Source organism: Ixodes scapularis, unplaced genomic scaffold, assembly GCF_016920785.2.
Source record: "Ixodes scapularis isolate PalLabHiFi unplaced genomic scaffold, ASM1692078v2 PGA_scaffold4__175_contigs__length_147842914, whole genome shotgun sequence".
Taxonomy (NCBI): Eukaryota; Metazoa; Arthropoda; class Arachnida; order Ixodida; family Ixodidae; genus Ixodes; species Ixodes scapularis.
Window position 1 is genome coordinate 34,465,680 of NW_024609879.1, and position 15,038 is coordinate 34,480,717.

General features: G+C 45.8%; 1 pseudogene; it reads right to left on the minus strand.

The window, feature by feature from the left end:
- Positions 1-826: 826 nt before the first annotated feature.
- On the minus strand, positions 827-10,980 carry LOC120848278 (annotated as a pseudogene).
- Between the last annotated feature and the right edge of the window lie 4,058 nt (positions 10,981-15,038).

Genomic DNA, 15,038 nt, shown 5'->3' on the forward strand with positions numbered 1-15,038 from the left:
GTCTGAATATCTTCACTAATTTTAACATGAGCACAAAATAAATCTGAAAAGTTTGCAAGAGACCTTTGTATATTTAATCTTGCTAATACTACAAAATGTTCAGTCTGGTTACTCGCGGGTCGGAAGTGTTCTAAGGCTTTTTCGCTGATGGCGCCAGTGCTTTTATCATAAGCAGTCACAAGCGGTCCTAACACAGTCGCACACGTTCAAACGTGACTCTCTGAACCAGTACGCCCTTACAGTCTTGCACGCTTTTGACGGGTGTAATGCTGGCTTGAACAACAATTAAATGCATGCTGTTGTGTCTAAAATACCCTTTTCTAGGGATGTTAGGGTGTGAGGTATAGAATATGCAGAACAGCCTTAGTGGTGTAAATTAATATAGAGTGTGGGACAATACATATACTCGAAACGTTGGATTTGTTATACTACATTTGTATGAATATTTATAATTTTAAAATTGTGTCACTAAAATGGAACTTAATTAGCATTGTACGACTAATGTTTTCAGTGCTTGTTGACATTAGGTTTTCAATAACGCAAACGAAGTATCTTTCGTATTGTTTTTATGTTGATCACGCCCAAAAAATGAATTTTTTTGTGTGGCCTTTTTCTTTTTTTTGAATTTATGCACACCGCACGTTTGGTTACTACTAAACATGGTTTTAGTGTGCAGAACCTGACACACCACAAACTGTACTTTTGGCGGCCCGTGTATAGTGGTTCTCTTATTGGCCATGTAAGAGCGCAGTCCACACAATGTCTTTATTTTGGCTGACAGTGATAACCTGCGGAATAAACGTGATTCAAAATGACTGTCTTAATTTTATTTTAAAATTAGACATAGCAAGTTAGAAGTCGTCTGGAGTAAAAGTGATGGAAGGGTGACTTCCAAATTATTCTTGGAGCCCGGCCTTGAAACAGAAACAGTCTTTATCGAAATATATTGCAAGAACTTTCCAGACATATTAAGGTAAAGAGTATTATTTTCGGCATAGCTTTTTGTTCCAGTACTGATGGTACTTGCACCATGGACAAGGCCAACCGCATTGATCATTTGTTGAACACTGAAAAAACAAACATAATTGTAATTAGGTTCATTATTAAGATAACAAGATTAAAGGCAAATCAAATACATTTAATTTTACATTTCGGACTGATATTTTTGTGACAAGTATATAGAACCAGAAATAAAAAAACGACCTTCAAAACATGTGCGTTCAAAATTAGAAAAAGGAAAAAATAACTGGAGAATACTTTTTTCGCACAGAAGTGATTGTGTGACCACCTAAATATCTGAACATAAAAAAAAAGTTGTATCCTCATACTGAATATGATTAAACAACACATTTGTTCGTTTCATGCTACTGCTAACTCAACCTTGGCACATGCTCTGCATCAGAGATCCTATCCTCAGGAATGAATCTGGTGCAACCGGAAGCCTTCGGATAAATCTATGTAATTTAACACGTTTTCCTGTTAAGAATGCAAGTTCTGAATACATTGCGGGTCAACAAAAAAAAATATATATATTTTTAGCTAAACGTTGAGCGAGGATATTTTATGAGGTGGCATCGTGATATGAAATAAATTGCGCCCGTGCCAAGAATTGATTACCCGATGTACTGTGCGTTTAACATTATGTATCTGATTGGTGTGTATGTCAATTGCAGCATTCCTAATTAACAAGCTATAAAATAAAAATAGTCTAAACATTCAAGTTAGCCTGAAAAATTCACTTAAAATTACATTTATTGTGGGTAAGGCATACGGTGATATTGTCATGATTGACAAATGATAAGGCAGGCGAATACGGGAAAAAAACTAAGGGTTGTGGAATCTCCCTTGCTGCTACCTGTCTCGGGAAACGGCACAGCACACCGGTTTAACAACATGTAAACGCTGAATGACCGTTATCGCCCGCGCCGCGATTCCAAAGGCCCCCGCGCATACGCTGCGGCGGCCCTTTATAAGTAACGGAGCGCCGCTCGCGTGGCCATTTACCCTTGGCCCCCTCGAGGCGGAGATGACCACTGACGATTGTCGAAGAGCAACCCGGGCTAGACGTCAAGAAAGCAGCAGCGAGCGTCGACGGCGGCAGCGGCAGGCGAAGGAAGGTACGTCGGCCTAACAGCTGGCTATTACGAGAGAATCAGTGATTGAATTGGCAATATCGCGCACGGCTCTATCTACTACGCTTGTCATCTCGAATATTCTACCTAGAATGTTCGGGAAAGAGCTAGGGCAAAACTGACTAGGCAAGGTTATTCTGGCCTCTTAATCATTTACGATCGAGGTACGAGTCTACGCGAATCTTCTAGATGAGCGGAGAAGCGTATCTTCTCAATCATACGCCCGGCACTACTCCCCGCTTTAAAAGCACATTACCCCTATCCAAAAAAAAAAAAAAATAATAGTTAGTTAAAACATCTTTTGGAAAACAAAGAGTCCTCAGTGCTACCGAGCGTATAATGGCTTGAGTCTAACGACGTGAACCACCTTGGGTCGTAGTCTGTGTCGTTATGATGTCTGGTTTCCGTCGGCTACCACTTCGTAGTTGAGCTCTCCGAGGCGACGAAGTACCTTGTACAATCCGAAGTATCGTTTCAACAGTTTTTTTTCTCTGAGGCCGCGGCGACGAATAGGTGTCCACACCCACACCCTGTCTTCGATCTGGAAGTGAATGTCCCGATGACGAAGGTTGTAGCGACCAGAGTCGACACGCTGCTGGTCTTGAATCCGGAGTCGGGCGAGGAGGCGGACTTCTTCTTTCTTGTTTAGCAACCACCAGGGTGCCGTCGCCCCAATCGTCAGTTGGCTCGTGGGGTAGCATCGCGCCCAGCGTGGTCGTTACTTTCCGACCTTGCACCAGCTGGAAATGTGTAACTCCAATGTCATCTTGGACTGCCGCGTTTTATCCAAACTTGACGTAGAGCAAGACCTCGTCCTACTTCTTGCGCTCCAGGACGACATACATGGCGATCATGTCGGCGATGGTCTTGCTTAGCCGTTCTGTCAGCCCGTTCGTGTGCGGATGGTACGCCTTCGTTCGACGACAGCTGATGTGGCTGAGGCAGAAAATCTCCTGAGTTAGTTGCGCAAACAACGACGACCCTCGGAATCTAATCAGCTCTTCGGGAGCACCGTGGCTGAGGACGATGGCCGCGACGAAGAGCTTGACAACTTCCACAGCGGTTCCCGGCGGGAGTACTTTTGTCTCGGCGTACCGTGCGAAGTAATCGGTCGGAACGATGATCTCCAGTTTCCTTGCGTGGATGGCAGGAACGGTCCAAGCAAGTTCATTCCGATGTGCTGGAACGGCGTAGTCGGGTGAGTGATCGGCTGCAGGAGACCTGGCGGCTTCGTCGGTGGTTACTTGCGTCGTTGGCATTCATGGTCCGATCGCACACAGGAGTGGACAGTCTTCGGGAGCTTGGGCCAGTAGCATTTTTCTCGAATTCCTGCAAGTGTTCTCCTGTAGCCCAAGTGACCCGATGTTGGGTCGCCGTGGCAGGCTTGAAAGATCTCTTTTTTCAGAATTGTAGCGATCACCAGGAGCCACCTCGATTCGCAGTCCTCAAAGTTGTCTTTGTAGGAAATGCCCTCCCGAACGGCGAATGTTACAAGGGCACGTAAGAATGCTCGGTGAATCGTAAACCCTCGTCCCTCCGTTAACCCTCACTATAACGAGAAAGCGATCGTCGTCATCGCCGCCGTATTCGTCGCAGTCTGCATCGCTGTGTTTTCGGCCCGACTTGTAGACCACGGTCACAGTGGACTCTTGCTGCCGTATAGGCTCCATCGAGCGAGGGGTCCCGATGCGTCCTTCAGGCTCGCTAACATGCAAAGCGAGTAGTGGTCGGTAACCATTGGAAAAAAAGCTCCCGTATCAGTAAGGGCGGAATTTCGTGATGGACCAGACGACGGCAAGGCATTCCTTCTCGGTCATCGAGTAATTTTGTTCTGCGTTCAGCGACGTCCGACTTGCATAGGTGATCACGGGCTGTGTACCCTCTTCTCTTTGAACCAGTACCGCGCCAAGTCCTGTTTTGCTGCCGTCCGTGTGAACTACTGTTTCGGATGAATGGTCGAAGGAGCAAAGAATCGGTGGCGATTAGAGTCGTCGCTTTAGCTCGTCGAATTCCTGTTGTTGCTATCGTTCTCACTGGAAGTTCACGGCGTCTTTTGTGAGATTCGTAAACGCCGCAGGAAGCATGGCGCAATCCCAAACGAACCGCCGGTAGTACGCACAAAGTCCCTTAAATTTTCTGCGCTCTTCTTGTCGGTGAGCGGAGAAAGTGCCGCCGCTCCGCGAGTCTTCTCAGGGCGAGGACACCCATTTTTCTTGCTCACAACGTGACATTGGAACTTCACTTCCCCGTAGCCGAACCGGCACTCCGTCGGCTTCAGGGTGAGTCCGGTGGTCCTGATGGCTTGGAAACGGCCTGAAGGCATCGAAAGTGGTGGTCGAAGTTGGCCGAGGATACCACGATGTCGTTGAGGTAAACAAGACAACACTGCCATTTGAGGCCTGCCAGTACTGTGTCCATGACACGCTGGAAAGTTGCTGGCGCCGTGCACAGTCCGAAGGGCATCCCCTTGAACTCGTACAGTTCATCAGGCGTGACGAAGACAGTCTTCTTTCCTTCCCCATTTGGAGTGGCGCAGCCGATCCAGTGTATCGTCGATGCTGCGGCGCGGGTTATCGTCTTTCTTCGTCACCACGCTCAGCCGCCGGTAGTGTACTAAAAATCGAAGCGTTCCGACCTTCTTTTTCACCCATATGACTGGAGGGGTCACTGGCTGCTTGAAGGCTGGATGATGTCGTCGTTGAGATTTGTTTACATTTGTTCATGAATGGCCAATTCTTCCTTTAGGGAGACCCGTTACGGCTTGCTATGCACAGGGAGCGCATCTTGTTTGTAACGATGCGTTGTTTCACAACTGTTGTTTGGCGCACTTTTGACGTCGTCGCAAAGCAGTCGCTGAATTGGGCGAGGAGGCCTCTGAGCTGTCATCGTTTCGTGGCACTAAGCTTGGGTTAACGTCAAGCTGTAGCGGCGGTGTGCTGTAGGGCTAAAATGGTGAGGGCTCAATGGAGTCAAGGGCCTGTTAGCCCATTTAGACGAAGACGAAGGAGAGACTAGACACACGAGCGCTGACTACAACTGTTCTAGCCACCGACGAGAAAGAGCTCAACCTTTTCTCGCCGGTGGCTTGCGGGTCGGCGCGTGCACTTAGGCGTAGCACATCTCCAACAAAGGTGATTATGCTTTCGTTTGGGGCATGAATTCGGTTTGAAGCGGATCCTCGACTCTTTGCCGTCGGTGTTGGCTTGTAAAGGTACGCTTCAACTCGGCCACGCAGATGTCCCACCACGTGAGTGGAGCCCCGTGGTTCTTAAACCAGTGCCTTGCAGCACCTTCCAGCGAAAAATAGAGATTTTGATTTTAATGCTCGGCAGTTCATTCGTTATGGCGTGCCACGCGCTCGTAGTGTTGGATCCAGTCCTGGAAGTCCTCACGAATCCCGCCGCAGAAGGGTGTTGGCGTACGAGAGGCAACGGGAAGGTGAACGACGGGGGATGCAGAGGCGAGGGTCTGCGACAATTGGCTGCTCATCATCGGCTTCGTCGACTGGTGGAGACTCTCCGTCAGTGGACCGACAAAATTCTGTGTGCAATCCTTGAAGACGGCGGCTTCCTCGGGTCTCGTTCGTTTCCACGGACGGTCGTCTATAGCAGGGGACCGGGATTGCGCTGCGAGTTCCCGGAGGGGTACATTTCATGGGCTGCGGAACCCCCACCCACACCAGAAATGTCACGAATTACAAACGATGAGGCAGAAGCGAAAACGAAATGAACTAAGGACTTAATGAAGAGCGAACTTGTGCCAGAAGCGAAAAAGAAGTGCACACGTCGAGAAAGCAGCAGCGAGCGTCAAGAGCAGCAGCGGCAAACGACGATACGTCAGCGTAGCAGCTGGCTATCGCGCGAGAGAATCACTGAATGAATGAGCAATACGGCGCATGCCTCTTCATCTACTAAGCAGGTCACCTCTAATATTCCACCTAGAATGCTCTAAAAAGTGGTAGGGCGAGACTGGCTAGGCTAGGTCATCCTGGACTCCTTATCGTTTGCGATCTGGACGAGAGTGTATGCGAATCTGCTAGATGAACGGAGAAGCGTATGTTCTCGATTATAGGCGCGGCAATATTAAAGTTGCGACTTCTGGCGGCGATCAAAAAAGCTTCCGAATTGACCGCCAATCCTTCCGGACCAATTAACAGAAATACGACAAAATGGATTTTTTGTTTTCACTACAACACAACCCAGAACCACTATTTTCTTTAATTTTTACTCTCCGCCGTTTTGCCAATCTCAGCCTTTCCATTCTGAAAGAGCGCCCGCCCACTTGCACGTCCTTTCCTTGCAATAAGTTTCCTTGGCGTTGGAAAATCCGTGCAACATTGACAAGTCTTAATATTGCGTATACGAGCGAACGCAAGCATTTTGTGTTTGTGTTGTGTGTTCCACATTGCGCGCGCACGGAGCCCAGTATTGCGGTCTTGGATTGGCGACACGGAACCCAACTCTAACGCAAACGCGTTGCACTTGCGTTCGCTTCTATACGCAATATCAAAACTCTTTAGTAATGAAGAGTCACATGCCGGCCGCAGCACTCCATCGAATCAGTGAAGAGTGATGTTTGCATTGATCCCCACCAGCTCCGCTCAGCCCGCTGCGCATGAAAACCGGCAGATCCTCACTAGAGCCCTTCCCTCTTCAGTCGCGGGAGTGCGAGCAAAGAGCTGGATTCACAAATAGACGATTGCAAACAGGGCGTCTGGCCACCGTCATATTCCATCTCGTGTAGGGAAGCACGTGCAATTGCAAAACTGGCCAGAGTCACCGTCACGCGCATGCTGCGCGTGCTCGCACGCGAGGGACGCCAGTCGAGACGGCATGCTTGCAAACATGTTTACTTGGGGTTTGGTAGCTCCCGAGGCCTACGGCACGCGCTCTCTGGAAGAAAGGTTTGCCCACCGCAAGATGCCGTCGCGGCAATGTCAACGACCGGAGCTCGTGCCAGGTTACGCTCTCTCACGCGCTCCGGAACAAAAAACGAACAAAATCGTTCAAAACAAAATAAAACAAAACAAAAGCGTTCAAGACAAAATAAAACAAAACAAAAGCGTTCAAAACAAAATAAAACAAAACAAAAGCGTTCGGAACAAAACATGTTTTGTTTTGTTCCGAACGCTTTTGCTCAAGCATCCCAAGGTGGCGTGAACGCGACGCCGATACCAAACGACTTCGCCGTCACGTGTCGCAGCTACCGCTCTGACTACTCTGGATAAAAGCAGGACTGCTCGTGGTTACTGATTACGCATGGGGATTGCAGTAGTTCGAGGGAAGGTGGCGCGTTTTCTCTCACTTGTGTCAATACAAACAATAGAAAAATTACAATTCGCCGATTATTTCAACGAGAAAATCCTTGCCCCTTTAAGTATTTGTTAGATATATGCTCCCCCGTACACATTCTTATCAACTTCGAGCGATTTGTAAGCGTCCCAACTTTTTTATTGGGTAAGTCTGACAGCCAGCGGCCATCTTCAGCGCACTTATAATCAGTGTCCAAAGTTCTTCAAAGGCCAAAAATTGCACGGCCAGTCTCATTTGAAACAAAGTCGACCTCGCAACCTCCCCGTGCTGTCTGTTTCTACGAGGATATGAGCTCGGCCCAGAAAACTGGTGTGGCCATATGCCCTGTGAGATGTTTGCTGATTACGGGGGGGATTGTGATGAGCGGGTCAATTTCTATGATCGTCATCATAAACAAAAGAAGGAAGGTGCAAATGAATCATTTCAATGGAAAACCCTCAGAAACCGAGAGCTTGTTCACTGCCCAGGTCATTTCTGTCTCTGGAAAGGCAACCAACAAAAACATTAGTGAAGCTCTGGATATACTCTTTCACCCAAGAGCTTCACTAGAATTTTTTTTTCTTTTGCCTTTCTGAAGAGCTTTAGAAAGCCTGTCGAGACGAAAGCGAGAAAAAAAAATATTCATATATCCAGTTTTTTTTTTTTAATCTGTTTTAAGTTTGTACAGAGTTGTTTCATATTAACGAGGCAAAAATGGGTGGGGACGGGTCCGACATATTTACCTATAGACCGACACGCGGGCTCGACGTCACGGAGCTGCGGCGGCGCTGCGATCGCGGCGGAGCCGGGTGGTGCTGGCAGAAGGGCGCACGCTTTGCATGGGCGTCATGGTATTTCAGCATGGCGCAAAGTTGTGTAGACGTTAACTGCACCGAAGGCTACAACAAAAGCAGCGGAGTGAGTTTCCAAGAGCATCCGCAAACTCTGAAAGGTGCAGAAGGTAGATAATATCCGGCGGTTCGAAAGGAATGGTCGCCTCGAGCGGACGACCGTTTGTGCGGCAAACATTTTCTTGAAGGCAAGTGTAGCTTCCATTTCGATCTCCATCTCGACACTTTCTTCTGGGCAGAAAAACCGTCATCTGACCAAGACCACCCAGATTTTGTTCCCACGGTGTTCGAACACAAAGAACCGGCCAACCCCTTATCGCTGGCTCGCTACGGCCGCGCTATCAGGCGGAAGGAGATCGGCCACGGACATGGAGTGTTGTAGGCGTTACCGAAAAAAAAGTAATGAGATACGTTACTCCTTACTTGCGAATAGAAGCAACGCGTTACCGACCTACGTTATCTCAAAATATAATGAACGCGTTACCGCTACCGATGAAAAGTAACCCACGTTAACTTTGCCTTACTTCTTAAATTATGATTTAACTCGTTTTCCTGTTTTAACGCTACAGGAATGCATAAAATCATATATCGATAAACATTATTGTTGTATTCTTTGAATTAAACGAGATGGCGCTACCGGTCTCACACCGACCGGTACAGCGTATCACGCAATAAACACAAGCGAATGGCACGCGCCTTGCGCGGGGCGGAAAAAGAACAGATGCTCGCTGACCCTTGACTTGGCTGGTCTGCTTCTCTACGCCTCCGGGCGTTTGCTTCGGTCGCCGGACGGTAACCACCTTTTCTTATCATGAAGTTTTGGTCCCCTTTTCAACTTAGAATATTACAATTATGTTCACGCAGAAACTGAACCTAATTACTTTATCTTTTTGCGGTTTTACCTAAAAATTCACGAAAAAAAAAATACAAAGAAAAAAGCGGAAAACTCGGAAATTTACATGGCTGGACGCCTAAAAACACGGAAGAAATTGAAGTGTAATTCCTTTAAGACTTGAAAAGAAGGATCAACGAGTAACTTAACTACTTTACACGTTACTTGAAAGAGTTACGTAAGTACGTTACCCTTTACTGTATTAAAATGTAACGAGTACGTTAAAGAAAAAGTAACGCGTTACCGGTAATGCCGTTGCTTGTAACGCGTTACCGCCAACACTGCAGAACGGACAAAGCGTTACCGCTTTCATGCGTTGTGGTCATGAGGGTAGGAAAGACATTATACCCAAATGACTTGAAGACGCTGTGTGTATTTATTCATTCAATTAATAAATGCTCATCAGCAGACCCACAGTATGCTGATCCCGCCGGCAGTGCGGATACATGCTTCCGGTAATTGTAGGCTTTGAGCGATTTGAACGGCTGCACCGTGTCGGCCATGAACTGGCTTGGCTAAAAAATTAAAGAAACGACGACGTGAGCCGCCGATGTCGGTGGCAGCAACTTCACGTGGGAAGTCCAGCGTTCCTTGTTTACGGCGTGCGGATCGTCGCAGGTGACGCCGTCCACGCTCAGTTTTTCTCGATACCGCTGCCGTTCAGGCTCGGATAGCGAGCTCAAATAGTCGGGCATAACATACGACATACGTTGGCAGAAAATACGGCGCACAAATAAAGATGGAAGCGCTCCAGAACGTCAACAACGAACGCACGTCATAGAACACAATGGCGAAAACAAAAACCTCGCCGCTTTTGCCCACATAGCTGCTGCGCATGCGCGGCCTCCCGGTCGTGTTGGTAACCAGGGCCGCACCGCGTGTCGGTCTATAGATAGGAATACCCTTATTAACGAAGTTTATATTAAGGAGACACGAACAATATTTTAAAATGCTGTAGGGATCCGCCCGAAACAACATAATTAGTGAGCTTCTTACTGGTTTGTCGCAGTATTTATTAGCTGCTTCATAGTAGCCATCATTTCCACGCCAGCATGTCCAGACTAAATTCGCACTGCGGAAAACGAAAGGATACGTCACGCTCAGATAAACTTAGGATTACAAACAAATCCAACCATACCGAACACTGTTCGTTAAGTATAAACGCCAATCTGGATGATGTAATGCCGAGACTGCCCGGTTCTCCAGTAACCTCAGTTTTGAGTGATATTCTCAAATACAATCGGTTTCTTCTAGCCTGTTTAAAAAAACGGCAGCAACAACAACAACAACCCAAAACGTTGCTTTCTAGCATGTTTTTTCTAACAGTCCAAAAATCCGCATGCGGGATTTTGTTAGCCTTCTATTTCACCCAATGGTTTAGACCTAGACATGAGTATTGACACTAGTTAGAACTATTAGCTGTTCATTGACATGCTCAGCATTTTTCTAACAGATTCACTTTAGCATACTTATATAGCCTCGATGTTAGCCCGAATAACAATGAAGGATCATTAACAATGATTTCAACGAAATTAAGAAAAAATTAACGTAGATTATTGTAATAGGCTGTAGCATATAATTGTTAACGGCATGCTCCCCCAACGTGCATTACAAGGAAGAAAACCGAAGTGCACAGACCAAAGTAGATTGCGTGCGACCACACTCATAATAAAATTGTTTTCTTTAAAAAAACCTGCGCGTTTAACGATAAAATGGATTTAGCAAAATGCAGCGTTCTAATATTAATATTTATCTGTGAGCACTCACGTGATAAGTAGAGAAACGACCATTAAAAAAAGCGTCGTGGATCTCATTTTACCGTCCGCTGCTGAACCTCTCTACTCTTTGAGGTGGACAGAACTACAACAGGGATAAGACGAAGGCCTCCTGCTTAAATATTTTCTGGATTTTGAAAACTTGTTCAACAACTGGTTTAAGGTGAGTTCTTCTACTCCTCATGAGTTACGGCAATCATAACGTAATGGCGTCGAGTTCTTATTTCCGGTTCACTTCAGAAGCGCCTGAAATTGCGGAACCGCAAAAACTAGCAGCTGCAGAAAATAATCTTTGAAATGTCTTTTTTTTTTTTTTTTTTGCAAAGGCAGTCACATTTGTCTTGTTGCGACACCAAACATTATGTAAAAAAATTACTTACGCAATTATTTTATCGATTAAAAAGAAACAAGAATGCCTGAAATATGTCTAAGTTTATTTTGAGATTGCGAAGAGGATTTATCTTCGGTGCTAAAACATTGCCACCTTAGCCAACAGGTACTGAGAAAAAATATTATACTGGTTCATGACAATTAGCCGTTTAATGAACGATCAATGTTCTTTGTTTGACTGGGTTGGCCTGTGTCATCGATGCTCGCTACATAACAGTCGACATGAGAAGTTAAGACGAATCCATCCTGTAATTAGCAGTCAGTCAGCCACCATTCCGAGATATCTTAAACACTTTCCGGGTGATTTTAAGTTATTAGAGAAACACTTAACACGCACGCACACGACATATAGGCAAGGCGCAAGTTTATTGAACGACAAATCAATTCTACTGAAGTCTTTCCGGATACGCTTGGACTTAAAGTGGCCATCATTCAAAGGACTTCACTGACAGGGATAAAACTTATGAACGAGTCCTGCCCTGTCGTTCAGCAGCTTTTTAATTTTACTGACATTACTGCGCTTCGTTAGATTTCAAAAAAGCACTGAACAAGTAAACTATTTTATTGTCAAATGCCCCTTCAAGAAAATAAATAAATAATGTGGAATCGCTCGTGGCCTAGTCTTACTATGACAAGTTAGCCATTAGCAACTAAACTTATATCTGGGGTCAGCCACAAAATCAAAGACCGTAGGTTAGACAAGGGACGAGAATAGAACAAATGAACTTGTGCAAAATACATTGTAAATTTCAAGTGCATAAATATCAGTCCTAATAACATAACAAATAAAGTAAGGGTTAAGATATAACTTAGTATCCGTCGTGAGCGGGTCCTGGAGAAAAAAGCTGTAATTTGCAGCTTGACTTCTCCTTGTACTGCTATAGGTGTGATGCATACATCACATATTTCGTTTGGGATAGTATACTATCCCAAACGAAATACACAAAACAACATATAAATATTACGGAACGAGTGAAAATTGCTCCTCTGCACAAAGTGAAACAAGACAAAAATCATTAAAATTACTGCGCCATATTTCACGAGGAAATAAACAGAAAGTATTATGTAAAGCACAAAAGTGTAAGCAAAAATGTTCGAAGTTTTTCTAGCGATTGCACCGAAACCGACACCGAGGAGCTCGGAGACAAGGTCGTTTCGCCTCTCGTCTGCTCTCGCTGCCTAAAATCTCCTAGGCAGCGTAGCTTCACGGGCTTGTTCATTCACTGCAACTAAATGACCGGGGCTCATCGCTGCAGCAACAAAGTAAGGGATTCTCCGCATCCATTGGCCGTGTTGGTGCAACGTACTCCGACAACTGGCATTCACTGCGTGCGCAAGTGAACACAAAATGGCGTTCACTGGGCATGTTCCAGTGGCAAATGCCAATAACTGGTTTGCACAGTCTATTCACAACAACCATCGACCATGTTGCTGCAACGAATTCCGACATCTGGCGTCTACCGTTTTTCCACTGCTTCATCGGGCATGTTCTAGCGGCAAATACCAATCACCGGTCTTCAGAGTTTATTCACCGCAACTATTAGTCATACAGCTGCAACAAATTCCGCCACTAGGAATCCACCGCCCATTCACCGCATTCACTCCACATGTACCAGCGGAAAATACCGATACCCAGTCTTCACAGCCTATTCACAAGAGCCATCGGCCATGTTGCTGCAACTAATTCCGACATCTGGCGTCTACCGTTTTCCCGCTGCTTCACCGGGCATGTTCTAGCGGCAAATACCAATCACCGGTCTTCGCAGCTTATTCACAAGAGCCATCGGCCATGTTGCTGCAACGAATTCCGACCACCGGCATTCGCAGTTTCTTAACGGCATTCACCGGCCCTATACCTGTGGACAGTGGATGCAGGCCGTTAAAAGGGCTCTTTAGGAAGTTTCGTTTTTTGCTATATGCTTAGATAGAGTTGGTAAAAAAATATGTCTTTTGCCGCATACTTTTTGGCTAGATATTGTATATTTATTGTCTAGTCATGGTGACGTCACCTTGTATTTTAGTTTTGAGTTTTCTTGGAATTGACCGCTGTAAAAAAAAGGAGGGGAGGGGTGCTGGGTCAAAGTCAAGCCACTGATGCATGATTTTGTGTTTGTCCGGTTCAAAACATGAATCGAAATTAAAATTATCATTGTTACAATGTGCAAATAATTGGCACGCCCCGTTAATTGTCACTATTCAGCAGGCATGTTCTTGCAACTGAGCCCGACAACTGGTCCTTCCAATACATTCACCGCCTTCAGCCGCCATGTTCTAACACTAAACGACACTAACTGAAATCAATTGTCTGTTTACCGCAATAACTTGCCATGCTCTAGCGGTAAATCCCGATAGCTGTCATTCACTGTCTATGTACTGTATGCACCGTACATGTTCGATTGGCGGTTGCTGAACAGCGCCGATGGGTTCGCAAATTTAGCGCAAAAGAGACAAGGTACTCTTGGCTTGTTTACACTCTTACCGGTTTCATAAAACAAAAAAAAAAGGATCCTGTTCAAGCAACCAAATGGCGAGGTAGGCTAGTTTATTACGCGCAAACGCGGCAAAAGAGATGCAAGGTGTTGATGTCAATGTTTCTGTCTCCCTGCTTTTGGCGCTTCTTCTACATACCTTCCAAGCAACGACTTTTCTTCGGGTTATTAGTTTACCGCGTATCTGCACTCTCAACTGTTTCAAGTTTATTTTAGTAATTCCCATACCCTAAATTCAAATGAAAGGTTGTCCACCCAAACAGAACTCGGTCACTAAAATTACACTGATGGTCACTCGCAACACATTCACATGCAACATGGTCATAAAGAAGGTCGTCGAGGTCGTCACGGGATCTCCCCTCCAATGTTGTATCAGTTGTAGTAAGAACTCTGGAGTGTAGACCGACCAAGGTTTGTTCTTTTATGGCGCAGTGGAAGTTGGCGTCCATGCAGAGTCACGCGTTGACAAGGATTTTACAGACTGCAATGGGCGATCCAGGCACGACAACATCGCTGAGCTGGGCAGTTGGGCGTCGCCAAACGTCGACGGTGTGTGGATGCAAGCACGGATCTCGAGTTCGGCCTGTGTCACGCTACAAGCCGGAGCTGCCAGAAAAACGCCCCTTTACGCAGTCCACTTCCGACCCAAGCATGACGTCTGACTTCCTGGCGCACCTTACGTGAACCTGGCGATTTAACTACAGGGTATGGTTTTGACTCTCCGATCGAAATCCAGCGTGACGAGGACATTCCAGCTACAAAGAAGAATTTCTCTCAATGGACGCGTACTGACTGGAGTTGAACTAGTGAATGCGTTTAACCACTATTTTGTCCATAGAGAACCTGAACTGTGTTCAAATGAGTCTTGTAGTTACTCCCTGTCCGGAAACGAAAGCAGTATTTTTTTACATGCAACCGACAGTGTAGAGGTATGTTCAACCTTTCTTGGACTCAAGAACTCTTGCAGCCGTGATGCTGACGATATTCAGATAAGACCTGTCAAGTACGTAATTAATGAAATCGTCCATGTCTTGGTTCATATATACAACTTATGTATTTCCACAGGAACCTTTCCAGACAAAATGAAAGTTGCCAAAGTTACAGCACTATATAAAAAAGGTGATAGGTTAGACATAAAGAACTATCGCCCAATTTCTATCCTTCCAATTTTCTCGAAATGCTTAGAAAAAGTTATTTTAAATCAAATATCGTCATTTT